Source organism: Microtus oregoni, unplaced genomic scaffold, assembly GCF_018167655.1.
Source record: "Microtus oregoni isolate MIOR12 unplaced genomic scaffold, Mior012 000050F_003, whole genome shotgun sequence".
NCBI classification, from domain to species: Eukaryota; Metazoa; Chordata; class Mammalia; order Rodentia; family Cricetidae; genus Microtus; species Microtus oregoni.
In genome coordinates, this window is record NW_024543227.1 from 1,537,244 (window position 1) to 1,545,813 (window position 8,570).

General features: G+C 47.0%; 1 pseudogene; it reads left to right on the forward strand.

Annotated features, from left to right (window-relative positions):
* The first annotated feature begins 3,800 nt into the window (after positions 1 to 3,800).
* On the forward strand, positions 3,801 to 8,083 carry LOC121436770 (annotated as a pseudogene).
* The last annotated feature ends 487 nt before the right edge of the window (positions 8,084 to 8,570 follow it).

Consider the following 8,570-nt stretch of genomic DNA (forward strand, 5'->3'; position numbering starts at 1 on the left):
GGGTGTTTCTTAGTAGACACAAACGCATGAGTAAATCCATTAATAAACAAAAGATAAAAGGGAAACTTTACTCAAAGACAAGCAATGCTTGTATACTAGTAACTGCACAGGGAAGTAGGTATCAGAGCAACACTTAGCAGGCGTCATGGTTATAATAAACATGGAAAGAACCATACATAAAACACCCCCTCTGTACAAGTCCACAGCAACACTGCTAAAATCTGCATGACTGGATGGGAAAACAAGAGGGAAAACACACGAGTACTAACCTTTTCCTTTTTGTGTTGGGGAAAATAATATTAGATATTTTGAAAATAATTACCTAAGTATTCTTCATAATACAAACCTTTCTGGAGTTACACATACATACCTAACTCTTCACATGTATCCCCTTCTTTCTCTCCACCGTGATCTCAGCACCTCCCTGATGGAGCTAGCTGGGAGGTAAAGGACTATCTCTATGATTCCAAAGATGCCATTGGGGCAAACCTTTGACCTGTGGCTGCCTTAGAAATTTTCCCCCAAACTGGGTGTTGGACATTTGTTTCTGTTCTCATAATTCACTTGCAACTTCAAAGTACTGAATTTTAAACACAGCAAATATATGTTAGCATCAAAGACATTTTCATCATAGAGAATGTAATTAAATATTTTAACCTAAAAGATTCATCAATAACTCTGTCTAAATTTAACACAGACAGCTGACCACAGTGAAATGAATGTGTGGAAGCTGTAATTTAAAATCCCTGTCACTGGAGATAGCATCAGGAAATATGAAATAATTAGGAAAACTCTGCCCACTTCTCTGTAGTGCCTAGACACTGAATGGGACAACTCATTGCTGAGAGTAAAGATGTATAGATTCATCGACTGTGGCGATATTTTGTTTCTTCCATGACAATAAAGCTTGCCTGAGAATCAGTGTGTGCAGATAGCCACTAGTTAGCCACAGAAGACAGGCAGTGTTGGAACTCACCTTTCCCAACACTTAAGAAACAGAACTCTGTGAGTTCAAGGCCATCCTGGGCTACATTAGATTGATCCAGTCTAAAAGAGAAACAGAGTCAGGCAGTGGTGACTCACATCTTTCATCAAAGTGCTTTGGTGTCACACACCTTTAATCCCAGCACGAGGGAGATGGAGAATGAAAGGAATGTGGCTGGGAAAAGAGAGGAATATAAGGTGGGAGGAGATAGGAGATCCAGGCAGTCAGTCTGAGGTCTTGTAGAGACAGGATGCTCCATTTGGTCTGAGGGTTTTGTTGAGGAAAGAACTAGTGTCTGGCTGCTCTGCTGTTCTGATCTTATAGCTCCAACCACTTAATATCTGACTCCAGATTTTATTATTAAGACCAATTAGAACTCACGCTACAATCATCTTCATGTGATGGAATATACAGGTGTCTGTTCTCCTCATACAGTCCTATAGATCCAGTGCAATACCAACAGAACTCTAACAGACTTTTCATAAACTAATGGGCTTAATCTGAAACTCACAGTGAATATGAAAAACCCCAGCTTGAAACAACCTTATAAAGGAACAAACTTGGAGGATGAACACATGATTTCCAGACTCCTTATAAACATAGAGAAATGTAGACAGTGTGCCTGATTGGAAATGACAATAAGACAGAAAAGAATATGAAGGGGACAGAAGAGTCACACATGTGTAGGGGACACCTTTAGCAAAGACACAAAGACACTTCAGTGAACAAAACATATGCTCTTCACGAGGTTTTCTGGGACTCTTGGTGGTGGTAGGGAGGTACAGCCCAGCACAGTGACCAGCAGCCTGAGGATAACCCTGTCCCTTTGATGACCTTGACCCTGGTAAAGATGAATCTAGGATGCAGTAAAGAATTTCAGAAACAGCCAGGATGAAGCAAAGGTTGTGAGCTTATTAATCCTGTGGATAGAAGCTCACACAGAATTAGGATGGCTCCTGCATGATGGCCTGAGAGTGGACTGGAGAGAGACTTGAGATTAGGTGTCATTGCAAAGGGTATGTGAGGTGGGCAGGGAGGGAGGTACAGTGGGAGAGGGAGAAATGGGAGGATTTTTATGGCTCTAAAGTTACATTGCTGAAAGAATGTAATTCAGAAAATTTCAAGATTAAATTACATTAAAGCCTATATTCAGGTTTTTAAATTAACTATAAGAATATTTTTACTCTTTAAATGGGTTCTATTTTTCCATTAGGAAAAAATATTCAATAGGTAATTAAAAAGTAAAAAATGAAAATAAAAAGCAATGCTTTTAAATGTGCTTATTCCTTTTAAAGTTTCTTTCAGTAAATTAAATTGTAAGGTGATTATGTGACTTAGGCGATAGAATAGAGTGCTATCATCATCCATCTCAAGGCTACAAGTATTCTGCCCCTAAGAAAGCATAACTGCGTTTTTTATTTTCTGCTTTTGAATGCTTTTCCACAGAGAAGTCTGTGCACCACGTGAGTACCTAAAGCCCACAGAGGGTACCAGACTTTATGAGATCTCTCGGAACTGGAGTTACAGACAGTTGTGAACCATCGGGTAGGTGTTGGGTATCAACCCTGAATCCTCTGGAAGACATCTAGTGATATAAAAGAATGAACCCTATCTTCAGACTCTAGTTTATTTGTTGTTATTTTTAAACATTATTTGGGATGTCTTTATGAATGATTGCATCATATCTGCAGGTAATTTTGGCTCTATCAGTTGAGTTGAGGTTTCTTGAATGTCAAAAAAAAATGTAAAAATGATTACAGGGTGAGGGGCTGTGTGTTCCCTCTCATATCCCCTTCAATGCCCTGTCTTTCTGTCTTATTTTGGGACAAACAGACCTCCCCATGCACAAATATGAATATAGACAAACGTATATCGCAGGATACAAAAGTCAATCTAGAGTGAACAAATGATCTACACAGGACTAGGGAGACATCTCAGAAGTTAAGAGTGCCTTTTGCTATTGCAGAGGACCTGACTTCAGTTTCCAGCACCCAGTTCCAGTCTCTGAGCAACAGTGACAGGAACCCCAATCTTCACCCTTCTTTAGTGAAGAAGGGTTAATATTTTAAATTAAAATGAGTTTTGTGTCCCAAAGATTAAAACAATTGTTTAGTCTGCACCTTAGCTCCAAAGCAAACCAGAATTCAAGCTGCAGAAGCTGTTTAGCATTTGTGCTCCAGGGCAGGTGGGATTTCTGAGTGAGGTGAGCTGGATTCAGCTATCTGGAGCACATCCTGGCACTTATCTCAGCCGGGTCTCCCTGACTCTCTAGAGGCAGTATGACACCCTGCAGAGTGGAGCAGCAGGTTCTGTTATCAGGCACTCCTCTCCTTGGGGGCAGGAAAGGCCAGACCAAGGACCTCTCCCCAGTTGCCTCTGGAAGACCTCTGTGGGGCATCTGCAGCCTCAACATCATCCAGGTCCAGATTTTATTTTCTTTCTGTGAAAAAAGCATAAACATATCATCGACCCCAAATATATATAGGTCGGGTTTTTTCATAATGCATTGTAAGGGCTTTTTCCACCTTGCCCTAGCAAAGGTCAGCTTGGTTTTATCATGTCAGATCCGTTTGCATCAGGATCTGCTTACAACTTTTATGATTTGCTTTGAAGGACCCTTGTTATGCTCCACAATTTTTTTTATTAGCCCTATATGCAGTTCTTCCATTGGAAGAGCCATTTGTAAAATTTAGCATAAAAGGCACGCCCGCAAGGGACCCAAGGAGCTAGTGGCAGCGGGGGAGGCCATGTGGACCAAGGCGCTGAGGGCAGCAGGCCTTGGCGCCCCAGGGCCCCCCCCCCCTGCCGCCGCCATGGGCATCAGCAATATGCGCCCAGGAACCCGCCTGCGGGGAGGATCAAGGCAGAGGGTTCAAAGGCTGGGGAAGTTCTTGGAAGGCGGCCACTTGGGAGATCTGTTCCTTCTCGAGAGTCTAATCCAGCACTGCCCTTGGGAAGGAGCTCCCCAAGGAACCCCCACAACCTCATGCTGGAGGCAAGAGTGGACATGCTCGGCTCCAGTATGATCATCAATGGCCCGGCTGCAGACCTCGGTGCTAAAGAGGCCAGCAGGCCCTCGAAGAAGCAGCCTGGCAGTGTCCAGAAGCCTGGGCCATCCACCCGAGACCGAGCCCCTCAGCATAAAGGACAAGATATCCAAGTGGGAAGGCAAGAAGGAGCCACCTACTCCTGAGCCTGCCAGGCCAACGGAGGGCCAAGAGAACTACTTGCCACCCTGCGGGGTAGAGCGGAGAGGCAGCGAGGTCACCAGAACAAAGAATGGGTTGAGGCTTGAAACAGAGAGCTTGGAAAATGACAGCAGAAGGACAGCAAAGACCACGTGTCAGGACACAGACCGGTGGCCAGGCCTGAGGCAGAGTGATGGGCAGCCGGAGCCCAGCCAGCGCCGAGGTGTCGAGCTGAAGCCCAGTGACTTGCGTTTTCAGAGTGACCACCTCTCCGCGCTCAAACAGGTCAGGAGACTGGAGAAGGCCTTGAAGGATGGCTCTGCTGGTTTGAACCCCCAGTTGCTGGGGACTTGTTATTCCCCACACTGTCTGCCTGACAAAGCAGAAGAGGACCAGCACATTCCCGAGAGTCCTGGAAGTGGGGGTGCTTTTGCAGCTGGCCGCAGGGCCCACCCCTTGGAGGACAAGGAGCCAGGGGCTGAGGCTTCAGAGAAGTGTAAAGGCCAGGAGAGTGTATACCCGGGCTCCAGGCAGTGTCCCCGAAGCCTTTCATCAACCCCCTTCCCAAGCCCCGCAGAACGTTCAAACATGCAGGAGAAGGGGACAAGGACAGCAGTCCTGGGAGCTCAGGCATTGGCTTCAGGAAAGAGAAGAGAAACCTGCCTCCCCTGCCCACTTTACCTCCCCCTCCCCCACCGCTACCCTCCTCCCCGCCTCCTACTTCTGTGAATAGAAGACTGTGGACTGGGAAGCAGAGACCCAGTGCTGACCACAGGAAGTCCTATGAGTTTGAAGACCTACTGCAGTCCTCCTCTGAGAGCAGCAGGGTGGACTGGTACGCACAGACCAAGCTGGGACTCACATGCACTTTATCGGAGAACGTCTACGAAGACATTCTAGATCCACCTATGAAGGAAAATCCGTATGAGGACATCGAGCTACATGGCCGCTGCCTGGGCAAGAAGTGTGTCTTGACTTTCCCTGGATCTCCCACCTCTTCCATCCCGGACACTTTCACCAAGCAATCCTTGTCCAAGTCTGCATTTTTCAGGCAAAATTCAGAGAGAAGAAACTTCAAACTGCTGGACACCCAGAAGCTGAGTCGGGAGGGAGCTGGGTCCCCAGTGAGAGCCAGCCCCCCCCTAAACAGCTAGCAACCCGGATGACACTTTCTTTAACCTTGGAGACCTACAGAATGGCAGGAAGAAGAAAAAGATCCCCAGGCTGGTATTGCGGATCAATGCCTTTTATGAGGCCCGGAGAGGAAAGAAACGGGTGAAGAGGCTATCCCAGTCCACGGAGAGCAACTCAGGAAAAGTGACAGACAAGAACAGCGAGTCTGACAGCGACACCGAGGAGAAGCTGAAAGCCCACAGCCAGCGCCTGGTCAATGTGAAGTCCCGCCTGAAGCAGGCCCCTCGCTACTCCACGCTTGACCGGGATCTCAGCGAGTACCAGTAGAGGCAACTCTTCGAGTACTTTGTGGTCGTGTCTTTGCACAAGAAGCAGGCAGGGGCTGCCTATGTGCCAGAACTCACCCAGCAGTTTCCTCTGAAGTTAGAAAAGTCATTCAAGTTCATAAGGGAGGCTGAGGACCAGCTGAAGGCAATGCCCCAGTTCGGCTTTCCTGACGCCAAGGACTGGGCTTCCATCCAGGAGTTTACCAGTGAAACATTCTCATTTGTCTTAACTGGAGAAGACGGGAGCAGAAGGTTCGGTTATTGCCAAAGATTGCTGCCTGGAGGCAAAGGGAAGAGGCTTCCTGAAGTTTATTGCATTGTGAGCCATCTGGGATGTTTCAGCCTCTTTTCAAAGTTCTTGGATGAGGTGGAAAAGAGAAGAGGCATTTCCCCTGCTCTGGTGCAGCCCCTCATGAGGAGCATCATGGAAGCCCCTTTCCCAGTCCTGGGCAAAATCATCGTTGTCAAGAACTTCCTGCCAAGCTCGGGGACTGTTGTGATTGAGCTGTGTTGGCCCCTGGACTCCCGGCTGGAGCACGTGGATTTTGAGTCTCTGTTCTCCTCCCTCAGCGTCTGGCACCTCATCAGTGATTTTGCCTCCCTGCTCCTGGAAAGGAGGGTCATCTTCATTGCGGACAAACTCAGCACGCTGTCCAAGTGCTGCCATGCCGTGGTGGCGCTCATCTACCCCTTCAGCTGGCAGCACACCTACATCCCAGTGCTGCCACCCGCCACGATTGACATAGTGTGCTCACCCACGCCCTTCCTCATCGGGCTGCTCTCCAGCTCACTGCCGCTGCTCAGGGAGCTGCCACTGGAAGAGGTCCTTGTGGTGCATCTCATCAATGATCGGTTCCTCAGACAGATGGAGGACGAGGATTCCATTCTGCCCCGGAAGCTTCAGGTAGCCCTGGAACACATTCTGGAGCAGAGGAATGACCTGGCCTGTGACTAGGATGGAGGCCCACTGGACTGCGTGCATGGCCCTGAGTTCAGCCCCTTGAATGCGGTGGCGTCTGAAGCCTTTGTCCGATTCTTCGTGGAGATTGTGGGCCACTATTCCTCGTTCCTGACCTCGGACGAGGAGAGGAGCCTGCAGCGAGAGGCCTTCAGAAAAGCTGTCTCCTCCAAGAGCCTGCGCCGCTTCCTGCAGGTCTTCATGGAGACCCAGACTTTCCGTGGCTTCATCCAGGAGCGGGAACTACGCAGGCAGGATGCCAAAGGTCTGTTTGAGGTCCGAGCCCAGGAATACCTCGAAACCTTGCCCAGCGGAGAACACAGCGGAGTCAATAAGTTCCTAAAGGGTCTGGGCAATAAAATGAAGTTTCTCCACAAGTAATAACCCTCATCTTGGTTCAAGGGAAGACCTCCTCCACTGGGACCACACATTTCCAACAGAGGTCTGAGAGGCTGTGGGCTGAAGGCAGTCCCTAGCCCCAGCTCCTCCTAGAACGGGGCCTGCGAGCTGGGCACGTGGCAGGTGCTCAGGACAGCCCTGGAAGGGACCTGCCAACATGCAGCTGTTGTTACTGTGGTCGGTTCTGGGATCTTTATATCTAGGTATTAAAAGAGATTAAAAGAGAAGGAGAAGAAAGGCGTTTGGGTCTTCATTCTGTCTTGCCAGGGCTAAGAAAACTCCCTCCTGCCCTACCTCATCTCTTCTGGGTCAGCTGTTGACAGCTGTGGAGCCAGGAGGAGGGAGGAGATAGGTAGAGTGGCTGCCACCACCCATCCAGGTTCTTGTGGACTGCTCTATGACGCCACCTGGTGGCAGAGACCGTGAGCTTCGCTGTTCTTGACTGGGGTTTTTTGCCCCTTAGAAGGAAGTCCCGTAGACCTGTTCTTGCCCTAATACCACACATAAAAAGAGGAAAACTTGTTAATTGTTAATAAAATATTCTTAGGGTCCTGAAATGGATATCTCCTGTGGCCTAACCGTGACACTTAGACCTCTGCTGTGAACCTATTCCTCATAGCTGACAGACCTTTCAGGCTTCTGTAGTTGGTTCTCTTATTGAGAGGGAAGAGCTGGACAAGGTCACAGTCAGATGACCTGTGTGGGACAGTGGGAGTCTGTGAGTCCTGTGTGTACACAGGAAGGGTCTCAGGCTGGCCTCGGACTACCACCCCAATACTGTGGACACCCAATGGATTGTATGAGAAAGTAACTTCTAGCCCACATGGCCTGGAGTGGGGCGGGAGTAGTGGGAGGGGGTGTGGCTGAGGCGTTGGGGGAAGCCTGAGTGAGAATGTGAGCATGGGGGCTCACACAAGTGCCTCGGTTTAGTTAACTTTCATGATAGCAATGCTCTGTGTATTTTTATACTGCCCCTAAGTGATCACTTTTAGGATTTTGGAATATACAGTCTTTTCTAACTTATTTTCTATTATACTGTTTTACTTAAGAACTCCAAGTGAATGAATAAACAAATATCTTTATCAACATTCCTAGTGAGTGTATAATATTCTATAATATTATGAATGTTTTTGTATTTGATATAAGCATAAAAACAAAAATAAATTTGGGGAAATGTGCTAAAAATTAGCATAAAATCCTTTAAGGGATTTTTTGCTATAACATTAGCAAAATACAGTTGTGTGAATTGTAGCAATGATCTGGGAAAAGATTATTGTTTTTGCCTTTGAATTGAGCAAAGACAATTGTCCAGGAATCAGTCTTAAAATTATCAATGAATCTATTGTTTAGTATAAGAAACACTGATCATAGTCAATATTCTGTCAAACAATTTTTCAGCTTTTATCCTGTCCTTTTGTATCAGACAGGCTACTGTTTTAAATTAAGAGTTTAATATCTTAACTGGCAAAACTGGGAAGGTTTAGCCACAAACAGCATTTTTTTATAAAACTGTTGTAGAATAAGTTTGTACTTAATATACACACTTGCCATAGCTGAATTATAATTAATATACTGTATTT